The sequence below is a fragment of the Betta splendens genome, chromosome 7 (genome assembly GCF_900634795.4).
Source record: "Betta splendens chromosome 7, fBetSpl5.4, whole genome shotgun sequence".
Classification (NCBI taxonomy): domain Eukaryota; kingdom Metazoa; phylum Chordata; class Actinopteri; order Anabantiformes; family Osphronemidae; genus Betta; species Betta splendens.
The window spans coordinates 16,284,773-16,305,380 of NC_040887.2; the positions used below are offsets into that span (position 1 = coordinate 16,284,773).

General features: G+C 41.4%; 1 protein-coding gene across 4 annotated transcripts in view; it reads left to right on the forward strand.

Annotated features, from left to right (window-relative positions):
- The window catches only part of dlgap4a (discs, large (Drosophila) homolog-associated protein 4a), a 69,286-nt gene that overhangs the window by 27,026 nt on the left and 21,652 nt on the right, over positions 1-20,608 (forward strand). For all 4 annotated transcript variants that reach the window (XM_029155935.3, XM_029155937.3, XM_029155936.3 and 1 more), the window contains exons 2-3: positions 12,267-12,433; positions 12,553-12,593. The gene's annotated coding sequence lies outside the window, so the exon portion shown is untranslated. The remainder of the gene's footprint in view (positions 1-12,266; positions 12,434-12,552; positions 12,594-20,608) is intronic.

Consider the following 20,608-nt stretch of genomic DNA (forward strand, 5'->3'; position numbering starts at 1 on the left):
TCCTGGCTTTCATTCAATAAGTGAAATGATAAGATGAAACTGTACTGCCTCTGCAAAGTCACCTGATTATGTAATATTCTGTTTTTAGTTTTCACACCATTGGCTCATCTTCTTCATGTGCTGCTTCAAAATACCACATAAGAAATGACAGATGAAATTTGTCATTTGACAAAAATTTGAAATTTGACATCACTTTTCTCTTGTCATGCTGTCTTATAGCACATTCCCTACCCCTCCTCCCCACCTGTTTCATCTAAGAGTTCTTTTACAAGTGACTAAGACACTGACACCTAGCAATTTTGTTTCTCAAAAACGCCGACATACTGTATTAAGACATATTGACATGTTGTCCCAGTGTTTCTGATAAATGCATTAGATCCTATAAGAGGCCCATACATCATGAAGTGACAGGTTTTAACAGTTCAGACTGCTGAACGTTTAAAGTTTATTAAAAATGTTTTATTTTGTTTCTGTTACCTCTTTATAAATGCATCATAAAGAGCATAAAAGTATTTTGCATTGAAACTCTTCTTGTTGTTGATGTTACCTGTTTCATTTCACATCACAAACAAAATTTAATGTAATTTTATATAAACAATAAAGTGTGATGCGAGAGATGCAGGAAATAAACACCTTCTGAAAAATGTATTTAAAAACCAGGGAGGCCGGAGTTTAAAGTGAGTGGTGTTGGTGGCTCTTGGCGGTTGAATGTCTGAGACAGGCTCATTTATGGAAGGTGTAAAGGCAAAGCATGATTGGCCAAAGAGGTGAGTTTATGTATATGAGAGATTAAATGTCTGCTGAAAGAATAGTGGTAGAAGCTACAGGGAGGAGGCTGCTGAACATACAACAGCTTATTACTAAAGTAACGAGTTAGCATAATACCTAAAAATATCTTATCTTTCGAAAAGGTCCTGGGTTCAATTCCCGGGGCAGATGGGTGCCTTTCTGTGTGGAGTTTGCATGTTCTCCACATGTTCGCATGGGTTCTTTGCAAATTCCCTGGCTTCCTCTCACAGTCCAAAAACATGCATTACAGTTGGTTCATTGGTCATTCTAGATTGCCCATAGGTGTGAGTGTGTGTGTGAATGGTTGTCTGTCTCTGTGTGTTGCCCTGCGATGGACTGGCGGCCTGTCCAGGGTGTACTCTGCCTCTCACACATACTGTAAGTAGCTGGGACAGGCTCCAGCACCCCTCACGACCCCGCATGGGAACAAGCGGTATAAGATAGATAGATGGAAACCTAAAAATAGAACTGACGTGAGAAAGACATTTTTATAAATTAGGCTTTATGTTGTGTTTATTTAATACATAAACATATGGGAAACACAGCAACAGTAACTGTAAAGGTTGTGCTGTAAAATGTCTAACGCCACAACATAGAAAACTGCTCAGATCGTCAGCATTCTGGTCAGGTTGCTTTTATTTGATACCTCCTCCTACAGATCAAGGCCTGGCTCAACATGTGGTTGGGATTGGCATTCTGCATTTCATATTAAAGTCTTCTCCAAACTACACAATATGCTGATTTTTGATTCTGAGTAATGTATCTTTTTAAATAATTTATTCGCTTGTTGTTGATATGCTAATACTAGCATATCATTATTATTATTATTGCTATTTTGTCATGACATGTGGGTGCTTTTATCCCACTGTAGTGGTACATGAAGCCAGTTGAAGCTAGAGACTCTTGGTTACAAGTGAAATAGAACAAACTTTCTCTGCTTTGCTCATAGAAAAACATAGCTTTTTAAAATAGGCCAAGTTCCCCTTTAACATTTCAGACAGGAATAGTTTATTTGTTAACCAGCTCCATTTCTTATCGTTTTATGCACCCTACTGATGCCAGTAAATCTGCTCATCTACAGAATGCTATACTGTAACTATCCACTTATCAGTCAGCATGTACAGTAATTTGATGTTATTAACAAGTAGTGCTGATGTCAGGGAGTATTCCCTGCGGTCAGCAGTCAGAGTTATTAATTTTAATTCATTCTAAATCTTTGAGCGTTACGAAACAATATACAGTTTAATCTGAATATGCCAGAATAAATTATTAACAAAAAGCAAAACATGCAGCTACTTAAAGCAAAAAATTGCTCTGTTCTGTATTTTTATTTTTTATTTAAGTCGGTTGCAAATATGCCCAAAGCCTTAATGTGAAATGAGTGCAGAGATAATAGCTGTCTGATATTTCATTGGGCAGAAAGAAGGGCTTTTTATATTAACAGCAAACCCAGGTTAATGTTGGAGTTTATTCACAGTATATTTCAGTTATGTTTATCAGAAACACTTTCCCCAGCTGTATATAAATATGAACAGCTGGTTTACTATTTCAGCTAACTGAATTCTGTCTCTAATGTAAAACAACACACAGAACACAAAACCTTACAAGGAAGAACCTGGATTAATTTTTTCATCTGGAATGGATTTAATGTAGAATGACAGTGTGAAGTGCTTTTTAATTGATAATGCCTTTATCAACACTATTAGTGTTTCTGTAGTCATAATTTGATTAAAAAGACAGTTTAAAAAGGTTTAAAAAGTACAGTAGCTTTGATGAAAAAATGAAAACCTGACCACTAAAACCTGAAATAAAAGCTCTGTGTAAGTGTATTCCCACGCGTAGTGGGTGGATGGTTTGCCATTCCTCCACCTGGTTTGCTCTCCCCGGTTTCAGTCTGGTCCGACACTCGATATCGCCGATCCGTAACAAACGATGGGCATTGAGCATAATAAAAAAAACACTATCCTGTATATGCAGTTCCAACAGTGACAGAAAAGATTCTTAAATAAATCCAACATAAGAATCAAGGTAATCAAGTGTTCCGTTAGGCTGTGACATTCACAGCAGTACTGTAGAAGTTTTCTTTGTTCGCTCTGTGTTTTACCTACACTAACTACGCCTTGGAGCAGAAAGCATTCCGCTGCATAACATGAATGCAAAGCTAGACACGCGAAAAACACCACTCGGAAACACCATGACCACACGGAAAAATGTAATCAAAAACTTTCCGAAATCCTGTCAGCAGCTTGAGTTCAAAACTAGGATCTAAACTATACAGGAGAACTGAGGGACCAAACAAGTGGAAAGAGGACCTACAAAACCAAAACCAAACCGGAATTTAAGCTGCCAAAATCACAATTATTTCATGATTTTTTTTTTTCTTGCTACCTAAATATTAAAGTTTTTATGTATTGAGTACTTATTTGTGTAAATACCTACAGTATACTAAAATATATACTGTTGCTAAAATCAGATGTAGTTTAGAATTTTTAATTTAGTTTGACTAATTCAAATAAAATAACTTAAAAAGACCGTAACATATGTACGAGTGAACAATATTATTTTGCAAAGAAACAAATGGGTTAACGACCCTCTCGATGGAAAAGGGTCCAATAAATTTCTGCTTTAGCTTATGTGACTGGGTTCTCAGAGGTAAGTCCTTGGTGAATAGTCACACTTACTGACCAACTGAAAGGCAGGTGCTTGACTGTGGAGATGGTCAGCTGCCTTCTTGTGCCAGTCCTGGCTCAGAAGCATGGCACATTGGGCACGAATAAAAGTCCTCTTGCAGCGAGTCTGACCTCCAGCTGTTGGTTTGGCCTCTGACCGTAGGTTTCTGGGTGATATCCCGAAGAAAGCCTCTCAATAACGCGCAGAACTCCAGAACTGAAGAAACACTGCAGCCCCTGGTCAGATACAATATCTTTCGAAAAGACATGGCTTCGAGCCAGCTAGAAGCTTGAATGAGGAGGTAACGAATAAGAATCTCTGACGGTAATGGCATTCAGGCCTGGTAGTCAATGCAGGGGTGCAGGGATCCATCCATCTTCTCAACAAAAAAAGAAGCCAGTCGCCGCCGGTGAGGAGGAAGGCCAAATGAGTCCAGCAGACAGAGCTCGGTCAAAATTTCATCACCTCCTGCTCTTGGGGTGACAGCTGGTATAACCTCCCCTTTGGTGGCGAGGTTCTGGGTCTCAGGTTAATGACACAGTCATGGGGTCAAGGCAGCAAAGTCACTCTCTTTTTACTGAACACGGCTGGAGGCAGAAGGCAGCTGCTCCACGGGGTTTGACCAATCAAGCTCAACATCAGACTCAAAAAATGAATCTAGACAGTGGGTTTCCCACTCAGTCTGGCCCTCCACTAGCCTCCTGCCTAGTGGCTAGCCGAGCCTTTTATTGGACTAGAAACAACTAGATGACTGGGCTGACCACAGTAAAAGCAGGGACTGATCATCCTTCGCCTCCTCTTCTTGTCAAAAGGTCAGGTCCTCCCCACCTGCATGGCTTCCTTGACTGGTTCTCCCGGTTCCTGAGACGCGGCTACGACTGGAGTTCCGGCGGGGTTCCAGTGGGGCGACTGTGAACCTCCTGATCTGGTCTCCTGGGTAACACTAATGAGTTCCTAGACGGAACAAGACGGAAAAAATCTGCAAACGTATATATATACATTCAGACTCTGCCATTCTGCTGTGGCCCAGGATTCTCCTTCCCTTGCCACATGGGGTAATGCATAAGCCACTTTGGTGCATTCGGTGGGATACACTGGGCCATGCTGCTCAAAGTGAATCTCACATTGTGTGAGAAACTATTTGCAATCTCACAACTTGCCAGTGAAGCAGGCTAGTGAATCAAGGGATGCGTTCGGTGCTGGGACTATGTGGGTGGAGCTGTGGCAGAGGAAGTTGGCATGTGAGCCGTGGGTAACATCTGGGTAAGTTGTTGCTTGAGTTGCTCGACATATGTAGTCATCAAAGTCTCCTGATGAGATGCGTGTCATGCTAGCTCCTGAAGCACAGCTTCTGTTCTTTCCTCTTGTTTGTGTGTCCGCTGTCCTTGACGCTGGCTGGGTCCATCTCTGGCCAGATTGTTCCGTCAGCAATGGCAGGATGCCGGACCCACACCTCAGAGACGGTGTAAAATTTTAGTGTAATCGCAGAATCAGGCTTGGTCACAAACAGGCAGAAGTCGGTACACAGGTAGGCAAAGGCAAAAGTACAGGCAAGGATCAGGCAGGCAGTGGTCAAAAACAGACTGGCTTAAAAAACACAAAATAGCAGGATCGGCAAGCAGGATTCAAGGCTAAGGCAAGGCAAGGTCAAGCCTGGAGCAATTGTCAAACACGGGCTAGGGTTAAAGGATGAGTGCTGGAATGCTGCCGTGGACAACAACGGGACAATCTCTCACTTGGGGCACGGGCTGTTACGGCCCCAATGCACGTACACACGGCTGAGACTCTGTCATGCTATTAAAGTGCTCAGTTTTACACTAAACCAGTCACGTCTCACTGGTCGCACCCGCAGACCAGGTAACAGGGAAGAGGGAGAACCCAAATGCACGACCAAATACAGAAGTAGTTTAAGGTCAAATGATTTATTAAACATACGACTCAATAATATAAACACAGGTAAATAACCATAAATTCACTACATGTGAGGCAGGACCAAGCTCACCTGCTCAGCAGGAATGTGTTACAAACACCCCCAAGACCAGACAGGACAGAACCCACAAGCAGTCACAGGCGAGGATGGCAGAATACAAAATGATATTTATTATAACTATACTGAACAGAGGCTCACTACAGAGTAGGAAAAAGGTTCACTAACTTAAACTGAGGTGCACTGCAAAGCAGGACCAAACAAACTAAACAGAGAAATAACGCTAACAGAGTAACTACAAAACCAAAATCAGGACACACTAGGTCGCTGCACTGCGCAAGTGAAATATAAGATTTCCAAGACTACACACACTACCGAGTCAGGTTCAACACTTTTCTACAAATGTGGTCAAATTAGAAGTAGCGGGGGCTGTACACAATCCAAATCAAACAAAACCAACCGTCATACAAAAAGTCGGAGACCGGAGCCAAACAGATACAAACAGAGAGTCCACCATGACACACCGACAACCGAAGGAGTCTCCATCCTCCACTTAAATAGTACCTCAGTTAATGAGGTTCCCGGAAGGAAACAGCTCCTCAGTGCCGCCCTCTGAGGTTGGGAAGAGACTCACAACAGAATGGTCAATATAAACTATCTTACACTAACGCTCCGTCTCTTACAGGCAACATCTGAACAAGGAGACACAAGACAACAAACAAAAATGACTCGAGACAACTAAACAAACATGGACTCCTACAGGCTAAACTTAAATACTCCACTTCATCAAAATTCCTCTCTTTAGTTTAATTCCATTCGGCCCTGCTTACTGATTACAGCTCGTCAGCAATAGTTCAAAAACAAGACTTAAATAGCACTAAACACAGGTGGTAAAAATTATCCGCCCATGGACAGGAAATGAACATGAAAGAAAAAATCAAAACACACGAGAACACCCCTAGTGGTGCGAAGGCTGAATGCCGCATGTAGTACCTATGTACAGAGGTAATCATTGCAGATGGTGAATCACAATCACCGGAAGTAAAACTAGACTGAACTACGAGAGGCAGATTGCAAACAGAAACTACCAAAATAAAACCGTTTAAGGATTCAGTATGAATTACTTTCTATTGCTGACCTCTGACCCTTTTTGCCTTCTCTCTTTAACTCTTAACACACACCATCCACTCCACAATAAATAAAAGGTGCTGAAATTTAGCCTGGGTTTAGTCACAGGAGGATTTAGATTAGGATTTAAGAGTCTGTTTAAAGAGTAAAGAGTCTACTGTGGACAGAGGAGATAGGAATAGACTGCTTTTAACTTGACAGTGTTAATGTCTAAATTATAGACAAAAAAGACTCTAAGGACTCTAGATGCATGCATGCATGCATGCTCACACACGGTCTCTGGAGGACAGTCCCTATTACTTGCATGAATGACATCAGTAGAATATCTTATGTAATCCATGCAGGGACAAGGTCACTGTTGTTGCTTGCATTCTTTAACATCAGAATTTAACAGTGACTGTGAGTTTTTCCCTTTTTGCTTCAGCTCCTAGGGCCAAATGATTCAGACATGCTGTGACATGACACAAAATAATGAGTAAACTGCTCTAGTGCAGCATGACAACAAATCGGTCCTTTCAAGTAGATTGCAACAATAAGTGGCTGAACATCCAAGGTCAAAGCTTTTCAAGGTTGTATGCTTAGTTTTGGACAAAGATATGCAGTGTTTGAGTTTAATACAGTACATATTCTAAATTCTGCCCTTCATAATGCACTTTATTATGCAATATTTGGCCAAGGAGACCTGTCAGTTCAGCTTCTACTCTAGAGTCAGTTATGTACATCTGCACATCTTTCTAATTCACAAAATAAAGGCCAGGTTTACCAGATATAAAGTGGGTAAGTATTCAGTATCCCACACCCCATATTGACAGAAAAACACAGAATTGTTGACATTTTTGCAAATTTATTAAAAAAGAAAAACTGAAATATCAAAATGTAAACTAATGCTTCTCCCGCCAGTCCAAAACACTGGAACTTTACTCAAGCTCTTCAGCGCAAGCTATATTTCTAGTTTCTTCTTAGCCTCCTGAAGATCATCCATCATCTACAAAGTGTACATACGCACAAAAGCCTGTGGTGAATACAAATCTACACCGACATTCAGATGTATCAAGAACTATGGAAACTAGAAATTAGCGTAAGTCTACAGTAGCTCCCTAGTTTGTGTACAGTAAGCACTTTTCTACAGCATGGTTGGATTCAGATTTGAAGCTGGTACCAAATTGGTTCACCTGCGCTCAGTTCAACATTGATTGGGATGAACTGTATAGAGGAAACATGCGTAGATTGGTACTTACAGTAGTAGAGGTTGATACATCCAGATTGGTTTTTACTTAAGCAGTTTTCTAGATTTGCACTTTACTACTTTAGTAGAAAATCTACTTTGTACATGAGGTCCCAGCTCATGTATGATGCAGCGCCTGTCAGCTGTTGGTTCTTACAGGTGTGTATGCAAGGATAAACAATGGCGGAGAGAGCAGTAGCAGAATGAAAAGAAGGCAGAGAGAGAGAGAGAGAGGATAATTCATATACTTGAAATTTAAAATAAATTAGATAAATTCTAATAATAAGATTCAACTTTGAACTTAGTTGACTTTAATATTTGAATTTGATTTTTTTATGCCCAGAAAGGGGAGGGAAAAAGAAAGTAGTCTGCCCACTCAATTAAGGGCAGAAGGTCTGTAGTGACCTCTGTCTTCCCTCTGCCTATTTAGAAAGTGCCTTCATAATTAACCTGTTTGGTGCACAGTTGAGCAAACATCTACTCATACATTCCTAAGAAATAACCAGTGCTCACTTATACAAGCATGTGGCACACACAGAACACACCAGACAACAAAAGTGTTGCACATTGTATATTGGATCATGTTGCTGAGAAGAGATTTTCCCTTATGGTGGCAGTGTCACTGTCACCAAATTAAGATATGCAGTTCATCTTATCCTGAATATCACTGTGACTTGGATCCATAATAATAATTCATTATTCAAGTGAAGACGTAACGCTCATGAAGTGGATTATATTTAAAGACTCAGTGGGATGGGTTCATAGAACAATGGCCAACATCAGGTGCCCTCATTTAAACAGCAGCTGAAATTACTCCTTCTGTGTCTCCCATATTTCTATGAGAGATGCAGTTCAAGGCTGTCATTCCAGGTGTTGCAATCCAGCCTGCTGGAGGCGCTTTTGTTTTGGTTCCCAGTCTTGTTTAGGGTTTTATTGTAATGTAACTTCCTGGTTTCTGTTCTGTTATTGTCATTTTTTACAGCTGTTGTGTTTGCACAAAATAAATAAATGAATAAGGACATAACTAAATCACTGACACTTTCATAACTAAATACCTGCTGTATTATAGTTACAGTAGCTGACAAATTAATATTCATACCTAGCGTGTGCATACACTCATACTCTACATAAATACATTCTATACATACAAGTGACATTGTTCATGCTCCAACATATGTCTCACCCTTTTTGGTGAATAATGTTACTGTATGTTACAGCATTACTAAACTTGTAGTGGGATACACCAGGACTGATAAACAGGCTTCCTAAACTTAGCTGTAAGTACCGCTGTCATTTACTTAATGATAACATTATAAAAATATAAAGCAGGACAGAAACATGACGGAACAGAAACCAGAAGTATTACCAAAATAAAACAGTAAATGTGAGACGAAAACCCAGACTGTGACAGCTGCAGTGTGGACACAGTGCGGGAGGTGGGTGAGAGAAACTGACATCCATCCTGGACCAGGACTCTCACCCGCTGGAGGACTCACTGACAGACTGATTCTCCCTCACCCTCCATTACTCCATATTCAATCTATCCATCCTCAATGGATGTCTCAATAAGGTGTCTGTTACTTTTTATGCCAAAAGGCCATGTAGAACGCCTACACGAGTTCATTGCCACACTTCTTTGCGGAAGTGTGTATGACATCATAGAGGTCATAGGTCCATCTTGTTGTGTGACTAAGACTAATGGCAAGCTAATAGCTAAAGAAACACCGTGCGGGCAGTGCTTAATGTCAGACTCGAAGCAGACGGCGGACCCACATGCACAGCACGGAGGCAGGATTATGATCAAACAGAGGTTTATTTTCCACGGCAGAGTCAGACGGTCCAGGTCATACACAAGAGGATTCAGTGACAAAGAACAAAGGGGAGCAGGCAATCTCGAGTCCGGTATACAAGCAGGGTTTGATACACAGGTGGTCACGGCAAAAGTACAGGCAGGGATCAGGCAAAACTCACGGTCAGTAGTTAGTCCAGGGTCAGGCAGGAAACGATGGTCAAGGCAAACGGGAACAAAACACGAGGAACACGAAACACGGGAAACTAAAGACACTCAGGAAACTCACGAAACTCAGGACACTCATGAAACTCGGGACAGTAATGAAACTCGACAATCTGGCAGCTTGAGTCTGTGAGAGCTGGAGGTTATATACTAATGAGTGATTGCTAATTACGGACAGGTGTGGATACTGAGAACCGGTTAGTGAAACGACTGACTGAAACAGGAAGTTTACAAAATAAAACAGGATGTGGCGTGACAACAAGACATGGCGTGACAACAAGACATGGCGTGAAACATGACACTTAATTGACCTTACAATTTGAGCTGGAGAGTCTGACACTAAAGAATCTAAGCCCTCACAGCACTTAGCAATGTGACGATAGCTGGTTCTGTACCACTGTAACACACTACTGTGTGTGATAGACCTCCATGCTGCAACAACAAAACCTACTCTAGCTCCCTGGGCTACCCAAATATAAATACTCAGCCAGTACCCCCGCTGACCTACTGTAGTGTGTCTAGGCAAAGAAGTCACTTAGTGTAACGAGAATGTACAGTACTGTATATTTTAGAGAGGGTTTATGGATGTGTTTGAGCAAATAACGGTGTATCTGGTAACCTCCTGGTTCCTCCACCAGCACCAGGTCTACCAAGTGCTAAAAAGTTAACGGAGCATTACATCTGCCAAATGCCATGATTCTGTATTGCAGGAACCAGGAATCAGGAAAGGCTCACAAGATGGCAGAGATGCCAGTGGTACTTGGCAATAGCCTTTCAACAGATTCAACTTATGCAACTTAATACACATACTGAGCACCCTATCCATGCAGTCTTCCATCCAGGGCAACTGATAGGAGTCTGGTACCGTAACAGAATTTACTTTACGATAGTCTGTAATGAAACGGGATGAGCCATCCGGCTTCAAGCTTCATGCACTTGTGCTGGGCTTGTCTAAACTATGTTAGCTAATCGGTCTCTCGCATATGCCCCCATTTGATTGTGATTTATTTTATTGTGTCTTATGGGTTTATACTTGTACATCAGCGTCATGTTTCAATACATTGGTTTGCGTGGGCACATTACAGAAGAGACAGCTAAACTCCTGAATTTATGTTAACAGCGCCTACTCGGATACGGAGAGATGGGAGAGTGTCGTGTCTGACATTAAAGCCGTTAAATTTTGTATTGCAATCTGACTAATATTTTACAAATTCTAATGTTTTACAAATTCAATTCAACTGCCCTTTGTTAAAATGATAAAATTCAAAATATGTAAATTCTAGAAATTAAATGATCAATCGCAAAAGGAAAAAAATTAACTAAATTCACAGTAGTAAGTTTCTAGAACATTGTTAAATTCCCCAAAGAGTGGAAAATAAAAAAATAGAGTCCCAACCAGTAATCTTAAAAATAATTCTAAAAGCCCCAACAGCAGGAAACCAAAATTATTAAGTCCAAATTGTAAGTTCAAAAAAATGACCAGTCCAAAGCAGTAAGATCCAGGGTCAACAAAGCATTTATTCCACAGTGACAGAAGACAGACTGAGAATATTTAGTCATATCATCTTATTTACCTGCTTCTCACGGGGTTGGATTCAGCTCCCCGGACCATCCTCTTTACCTTTTAGGGTGTTTTCTATTATTATTTTGTTATTTTTTTACCTAGTTATAATCTCAACACAACAACAAAGTATTTTTTCCACAGTACCTTTGCCACTGTGGACGCCTTGTGGTGCATAGTTGGAAACACCTGCGCATACCTGACATTACAGTTGTTTTCGGAATCTGGCTCTATAGACAAAAAAGCCATACACACCAGTGCCATTGGTCAGCACTGGACAAACGTGACAAAGGTGTAGCTTTCTTTGGCAGAGACTTCCTTTGTTCACATCTGGCACACGTCTATACGACAATATAGCTCCACATGGACCTTCATCTGGAGCCAGTTAAACTTATCCCTCACAAATACATAGGTTTTGGCGAACTCTAGATGTCCAGAATCATTATGAAGCGATTTGAGAGTTACTTCATGGAACTTTATTGGCAGACACAACTGCTTACAACAGTATTTGTCTGGGGCTTGAGTGTGCCAAAAACATCACTCCATTTTCCAGCACTAATCTTTCCCATTCCCATTTGAGATGTTCTTTTCTGACTATAGATACATCTCTTCCCTTCACAGCTTTCCATATCTCTCCGAGACATGGGTTTTCCTTCTGAGCACACATAAGCTCCTCAAAACTAATTTTTGAGATTCTAAAGGCATCCAGTGTAGCTAGGTTACAGTACGCTCTAGAAACTGTCCTGGGGGAATTTCTTAATGATGTGATAATTCTGCTGGCACATGCAATGAGTGTTGACTGGTCTTGCCCTGGCAGCTCACAAAGGGATCCCCCCCCACCAGATGGGATGTTTGTCCACCCCATATCCCCATATTTTGCCTACCAGGTCTGTACTTAGGGCTGAAATCATATTTTGAGAGTGACACCAACCACCTACTGTATTTCCTACAGCATTCAGCTTCTTTCCAGAAGATGGTAAACCTTTGCTGACAAAGGCCACGGGTCTTAATCCCTGCCCTTGGTCCCGATACAACAATCGACCCAGCCCTTTATAGCAGACGTCAACATGTAAGGTGTATGGAAGCTGAGGATCAGCAAAAACTAACACAGGAGTCTAGGTAAGTTTCATTTTCAGCTCATTGATAGCAGAATTACAAGTTTAAATCCAACTACTACCAAATTGATTGGATGCATTGTAACTACTCTGTTGTTATCTCCACCTTTGTTCGTCTTCAAGCTGGCATCAGGCAGACAACCCTGCAACAACCAATTTAGGGGGTAAGACTCTTTCCAATAGTTTTCCACAAATCTTCTGTAGTAACCGCAGAAACCCAATTAAGAACAATTAAGCTCTTACACATATTGCGAACTGGGCCAAGACTGTACAGCCTCAAGGTCTGACCATAAGCACACTTGTTCAGAAAAAGCTTCAACCTTTCTCTCTGCAACCTGTCCAGCACATTAAGCAGTCTCTCACCATGTTCCTCGAAGACTTCCTCAAACACAATGACATCATCAAGTTAGACTAACACCTCCAACAATTTCATATCGCCAACTGTTAGCCACTCCTGAAATCTAATAAACCGGCCCTGGTCAAGTTGGCAACCTCTACTCACGGGACTATGCCCACCCCGACCGCCTAGTTCGCCTATGCCCACAAGTATAGCGCTGAACCACATGCTTCAGTGGCTTCGGACGTTATCACGCCATTCAATGGTCATTATCAGTGGTTATGAGTCCACGTATGGGCCGGTTGGTGCCCACCTACCTGCCTGCAGCGGCAGCGGTAGGTCATCGTCATTTATCCGTAAGGTTCATCACGGCTCGGATGATTTAACCAGCAGTCAGTGGGGGCGCTGTTGAGCGGTTGTTGTTCAGACGGTATGATCAAAGTTTTTGATTTTTATTTATTAGCGAGCATAACTTAGCAAATAACTAGCTGTATCATGTTAGTTAACTATAACCTTAACCCCTCACCCATTATCTAACCCTAACCCTAACCACAATAAGGTCAGAAGCCGCTGAACGTAGCAACTTAGCTAGCTGCTAGCTGTTAGTGAGTAGGTAGAGCAGGCACCTACTGGCCCGTACGAATGCGCTGATAAGTTTTGATCAGCCCATTTGTTATGAGTGATAACATCCGAAGCGGGTGCTTGCTTCCCTTTAGGCAAGCCAAGGCATCGTCAATTCATGGAATCGTATGTTCTGGGATGGTACATTGATGTAATCTTCGGTAATCCACACAGATCCTGACCCTGTGTTGCTGATAGGAAATAAAGAAATATAGTACTGTAGCTTTCAAATCATCGTATTTTCACCCAAACTATTGTACAAACTAAAAACATCTTTAAAAACAAAGCTATTCTATGTGCACATAAGTTAAGGAATTAAACAATTACTTTATTAATTTTTGGAGCTAGAGACTTGATGTCCAGCACGACTATGAATGCCACAGCAGCAGCAAAGCGCTTTACCTTCATGAAATGTCATGTCTAACACCCAGACAGGCCAATAAAGCTGCTTGGTTTGCTTACCAGAGTCTACTAGTTTGCTTTGGTTCTGAACTCGTGTTTGCTTATTTTTTGCTTTTGTCACTATGCTGGACGGATGGTGCCACTGTGCAAACAAACATGAGCAGCCAATTGAACCAATCAGCAGCTGCTGGTGTGATTGATAGAGAGGAGGAGCCACCTACAACAGTTTTTGGTCATGCACGTGTCAATCAAAATGACACCAAAACATTATGAACGGCAGTGTCAAAACTATTGTGTATTGGCTCTACGATATCGTAGATCGTACAGATACCAAAACTATCTTATAAATACGATAATTATAGTATATCTGGCAACACTGTCTTTACCTGACCAGTCTTTTTACGTACTACAACAATGGAAGAACTGTGAGGACTCTGAAATTCAGTGAATCCCTGCCTCTTTTAACTTCTTCAGGTGTCTGCTAGATCAGCTTGTACAAGTTGTCTTGATTGCTGTCTTATTATCGGTTAGTTGGGTGTGATGCTGGGTACTCTTTGAACATACCAGATCAAATTCAGCACTAGATAAGATGTCCTTCTTCTCCAACATTTCCATAGTCAGCCGCTGTTTCCATCCTTCACTTAAAGAGGAATCGCCAAAGTTAAATGAATGCTTGCTTAGTTTGGCCTGGCCGCTGCTCTTAAGGTTTTGATACTTTAGGCACAACATTAACAGGGAACAAGTTCACAATAGGTGTTCCTTGTCTAATCATAACTGGAAAAGAGGAGACATTCCTGATTGTAGCACCCATTCTTCTTGACTGGGCATCAGATTGCACTTCTGGGGTTACTAGCAGTTCTTTCAGAAACCACGATTCCTCTGGCTTATCCATTAACAGGGTCTGATCAGAAGAATAAGCGTGGTATTTCAGAATCCCATAAACCCTAACACTCTCCCCTGGAGGCAATTTTACTGCTACACAGTCCCTCTACTATCATTAGCGTCACACTTTTTAGCAGCGTGACCCGTGCATACGCATGTCTGATCTCAGGATAAACAGTCAAGGAGTGAAGAAAATTGTTTTAGCTTTTAATTAGAAATTGTGACACACCCTGCAGTTGCATGATATGTGCATATGGTACGGTTACAATGAATACATGAAGATCATACTGCAGAGAAAAATTCCATATAAGGATAAAACACTTGATTGATGTGCATAAGCATAAGCACAGGCATATATCATCATGAACTGTTCAACCCTAAGACTGCTGACCTTTTTCTGGCCTTTCGGTAAACCCAGCAAAAGTCAGCAGCCCCAACCACTTCCTGTTTCTATGTTTGTGTGCAGAGTAAAGTAAGTAGAAAGTATAACATTTTCCTGTTACTGACAGGATTAAAACATTAAACACCTATATCCTTCATGACAATAAGTAACAAACAATAAATCAGCCTTGTGAGTGACGTAACACCATAATAAGAAAATCATAAATCAGTCAATAAATGATTTTTACTCTAACAAAACGCAAACATCATACAGGTATTGCTGCTTGTTCAACTCCCATATCTACAAATTCTCTGTTTATGTCAAGGGCAGATGCTTTAAGTATTTCTCATAAAATGATCTGTATAGCAGAGTAACTTGTGATCTTTAGTCTAATCTTTACTTTACTGACTTTGCAAAGCAGAACAATCATGAATTACAGAATAAATTCTCTCGATGCAGTCGCCAGCAGGAACATTTTATTCTTAAATTCTCTTATTTCCTTCATCAGCATTTCTACCTCTTATTCTCCGACAGTAGTGATAAAGGTCAACTCATTTCTTGGACAGAAAACATAATAACAGCAGATAGGATTTTAAATGAAAGTAAACATTTATATAGGGTTCTACATATGAATACTTGCAACATTGTTTATTTTTGTTATTTTTTATGTATTTGTTTGTTTTAATATAGACAAACAGACGGATCTTATTCATACCACAGGGGGCGAATTCAACTGCTGGAGCAGCCACGTAAAGACAGCAAAAATTGTGCAGAAAACACAAGTCATATTTACAGATCATGCGTGTAGTACTGTTTTTGTGCAGAATTAGAAAAAACATGGATGTGAAAAACATGTCCAACAGATACACAACTCACACATACAGCACAGTACTTTAAAGTGACCAGGAAAAAGTGACGAAAACAAATGAATGCAAAGTTGAGCCAAGACCATTGCATTGCAACAGCTGCAACAGTGGTGGGTATTAATGATCTGCGGTACCGCTTCTTCCTACACTGCGGGTGGATCACTATCCCACTGAAGGAGCTGCTCAAAGCTCCTACATTCTGGTGCAGTTGATGAGAGGAATTGACCACGATGGTCAGCTTTGCCAACATCCTCCTCTCACCCACCACTTTCACACAGTTCAGTGGACAGCCCATCCAAGATGGCGGGTCTAGTCTATGAGGAGTCAGAGTGAGCGACTGCAATGAACAGGGGAACAAAACAGAATTAGGCATGGCTTGACATGAGCGTCAATGTGGCATGGGAATAAGCAGACATTCCACAAATGTCCAGCAAACCTTCCTGTATCCAGAGAGTCTATGGCAAAAAGGTGTCCTGTAGCTTATTTAGTGTTTTCCTCCCCAGCAGACTATAGAGCATAACAGAGGCTACCACAGAGAGATAGGATGCCTTTAGCCAGGGCCTGCACTCTCCAAAGGGCCTCAGTCTCCTCAGAAGGTGAAGGCGAGTTTGTGGTTCAGCTGAACACCCAGATACTGTACTCCAGCTCATTCCCCTTGGACACATAGCCAACTATGGCTAAGATGTTGGAGAACTTCTGAATATGACAGTTGCTGGTGTTGTCTGTGAGGTCTTAGGTGTAAAGGATGAAAAGGAGCAGTGAGAGCACTGTCATTTTGGGAGGTAGTTGGTTGTCCATGCAGTGAGTGTTTGTCCACTCCTGCCTCCTTCCAGCTTCTCTCTCAGAAGTGCCAGCTTTAAAGGTATTGAAGGCGCTAGGGAAGTTAAAAAATGACCCTCACAGCAGTTCCGGCAGCCTCCAGGTAAGTCAGCGCCGAGTGCAGCAGGTAGATTTGTCAGGAACACACGGATGAGGACCTAAATGCACAGCGCAACACAGTTTGACGGTGGTAAAAGGATAGTTTATTCCAGGTTACAGGGTCCAGATCAGACAGAGTCATACACTGGAGGTTATACGAGATTAACAATGTCAGGCAGAGACAGCGTCAGGGACAGGCAAGGTTCGTACACGAGAGGCTGATTTACCATACCAAATCGTCAGGCGTAGAATCGTGGTCAGGCAGGCAGACAGGGTCGGTAACAGGCAGAGCAGAAGACCAGGACAGACAAGGCAGGCAGGGGCTAGGCAGGCTCGGAATCAGAGGTCAAAAAACAGGGTACACGATACACGACAGGACTAGATCAACGAACGCTGGAAAGTGGTGATAACACGCAACAATCTGTCAAGTTACAAGGGTGAGAGGTGGAGCTTAAATACGAGGCGGTTGATAGCAGATGAGGTGCAGGTGTGGATAACGAGGACCGATACTGACAGGGAACAGCTGATGATGTGACGTTAGCAGGAAGTCCTTTCAACGTAAAAGCAGAACAGGCATCAGAAACAAGAGACAAGAAACCAGATCGTGACAGGATTACAATGTCATCCACCCCAATGTTGGGCCTGTAGGCAAACTGCAGCGGGTCCATTGCTGTCGATCAGGGCTACTGGTCTGTAGTGGTTCGGTTCCTTAGCGTGCATATTCTTAGGGACCAGGACCACACAGGAGTTCTCCCACAGCTTAGAGACTGTCTCCAGACTCAGGCTCAGATTGAAGATGCATGTGACCACCTCACAGAGCTAGTCAGCACAGTTCCTCAGCAGTCTGGGGCACCTTAGTTGTCTTCTCACCTTGTCCTCTTCTCGGGGGCATAGATGATCTTCAGGTCCTTCTATTGTACACTATTATTGTACACTATCTTGGATGTTGTTCTGTCCTTACCCCTCCTTCAGCTTCCTCCTGTAGCTTTTCTTGGTATGATATAGTCCTTGATGCAGTGGGTCAGGCTGTTAATGTCATCACCACGAGAGTGTCTCCCAGTCTGTGGTCTGGAAATAGTCTCTTAGTCTCTCCCATCAGTCCATTCTCTCAGATTTCTTCTGTGCAGGTTCTCTTATCACCCTTGTAGTGTATTCTGGGAGCAGATGTACCAGACTGTAATCAGAGCAGCCAAGTGGGGGAAGGGGTTTAGAGCTTTACAGTATGCACCCTTAACGTTAGCATACAGTAGGTACAGCACCTTTTTTCCCTGGTTTAGCACCTTATGTGCTAGGTGAACATCGGGAGAATATATGAGTAATGCATGATTAAAATCTCAGCTGATGAGTAGGAGTACCTTTGGATGCCGCATCTACAGTACATACATGTTACCGCTGCTGCAGTGTTGGCCGAGGGGGCGGGATATAGCACAGCAAGTACTATGACAAACTAGTGCTTGAGTAAAGTAAATATACAATAGTTTTGACACTGCCATTCATCATGTTTTGAATGATGTACACATCACCAGAAACAGTTTGCACTCGTATCTAGTTGTCTTCTCCTCTCTGTTAATCACATCAGCACTGCTATTTGCTTCAATTAGCTGCTTGTGTTTGTTTGCACAGTTGCACCGTTCATCCAGCATCACAGCAAAAGCAAAAATAAGCAAACCTGAGAGAGTAATTAATTATTAAGTTTTAGAGACGGATTCACTCCGACAAACACGTTTGACACTGCTGTGGTGTTCAAGTGGTGTTGGACATTACAGTGTTGAATACTACCTTAAAAGAAATCAAAAGAAAACTGTCTCCAAAAATAAATAAATAATTGTTTAATTCAAATAACTAAGTCTCTGTGTTGTTTCCTTAGGTTATGTTCACATAGAATATTTTAATTTAAAAAAAATCTTTAGAGTTGTTTGAGTTCATACGATAGTTTGGGTCAAAATACAATAATTTTAAAGCAACAGTACAACATTTCTTTCTTTCCCATCTGGCAACACTGATACTCAGTCAGCGTGATCAGTCCTTATCACTTGTTTTGTTCTCAGTGGAGCCAGATGACTCTACTTGTTTACATGATATTCCTGGAGGCAAAGTGGACAGTCTTAACAGATTTGCTTTTGACAGAAATACAAAGTTAAGAACAGTAGCTCTCCCTGCACTTATAAGTATACCAACACACTACACTATAATATGCTCTACCACAAACATATATGCCTCATATGCCTGATTTTACATTACAGTAATAATGCGTGACTGACATGTGTGACAAACAAGCATGGCTAGCCGGCTAACCCACATGGCAATACATTCACAGCCTTGAAATGAATAGTCCTTCTGTTAAATGGCCAAGTAGAAGTGGAGATCTGTGGAGAGCATGCACTCTAGACAGTCAGTAGCTGCAGAATAATAACATATATAACAGTTAAACAGATCGATCAATTAAGATTGCGAGTAGGAAATGGGTGTGGTCCAGGCATTGTAAATAAACCCAATAAGGACATTTAACCACTTGGTAGCGCACAAAAGCTTATTAAATTTTATACTGCAGACATGGTTAGGTTTCATTAACAATTATCTTTAAAGCTAATAACAATTCAGAGATGGAGCATTCGTATCAAGACTTCAAAAACATTAGAGGTTTTCCCATGTTGACACGTAATTGTGATATACTGTATATGCAAGATTATTCTTTTGTATTGTAGCTCTTAATGAACATGTACTCCTCCTACAGTTTTTGCTGTATGCTGCGTGAACCTGTGCACCTGTGAATGTTACAATGTGCCCGTCACATCACCAGAGGGTGCTCCTGTCATGTCTTGTTTGGTTCCTGGGGTGCGTTTGTTTGTGCTCTTTGTTTCATGTCTGTGTCATCATTTTCTGTGGTCCTCATTTGTAATGATTGTAATTAGTTTCAACTATTAGTTTAATTCTGTATTTAATTCTGCAGTATTGTTTGGTTAGTTAGTAAAGTCAACTTTTTTATAAAACACTTAAAAACTGACCAGAGTGCTTAACTATTTAGATTAAGAGAAACATTGTTAAAAGTACAATCATTTTAAAATAAATTCTAAGATGGACAGGCAGACAGTGCACAGAGGCCAAAACCAGGGTGATATGTTCTGCCTTCTGTATTCTATTTAAAAAGTTTGAAGCTGCATTCTGGACCAGCTGTCCACAGTTACAGAGTTCCAGTTCAAGTTGACAAAAGCATGGATTACTGTCTTAAAGTACATTTTATTAGGCAAAATGGGCAAAAACGTTTACTATTGATGGTCTATGTCCAGAGAAAACAGGAAAAAGCGTCAGTATTGTGTGTTGTGGCTTAAAATGGTCATATTCCACAACACACAGAATTCACTGCGCTCAGATGAACCTCCCGACCTGCCATGATTGGACATACCTGATCCTGCAGGGCGTGTTACTCCTCTGCCTTACAGACAAACTTGAGCTAACGCTACTCCCGACAGTCCAAAACACAACAAGCAGCTGCTCGTAAATGTACTTAAACTTCACAGCGCAAGCTAAAACCATAAAAGGTCAAATATATTACTTACGCAGTGCTCATTCGACTGTTCTGTCTGATATTCTCTTGGCATCCTGTAGCTACTTTTGACTGTTGACATTCAGCACAAAACTAATGATACGGTTCTTGGCCTACGGATGCCAGATACTTTCTGCTGCGGGTTGCCGAATGAAGACTGCCAGCAGATTCTCCGGTCATTGAATATTAGAGTATTGAATATTATTCAATAATAATATAATATTAGT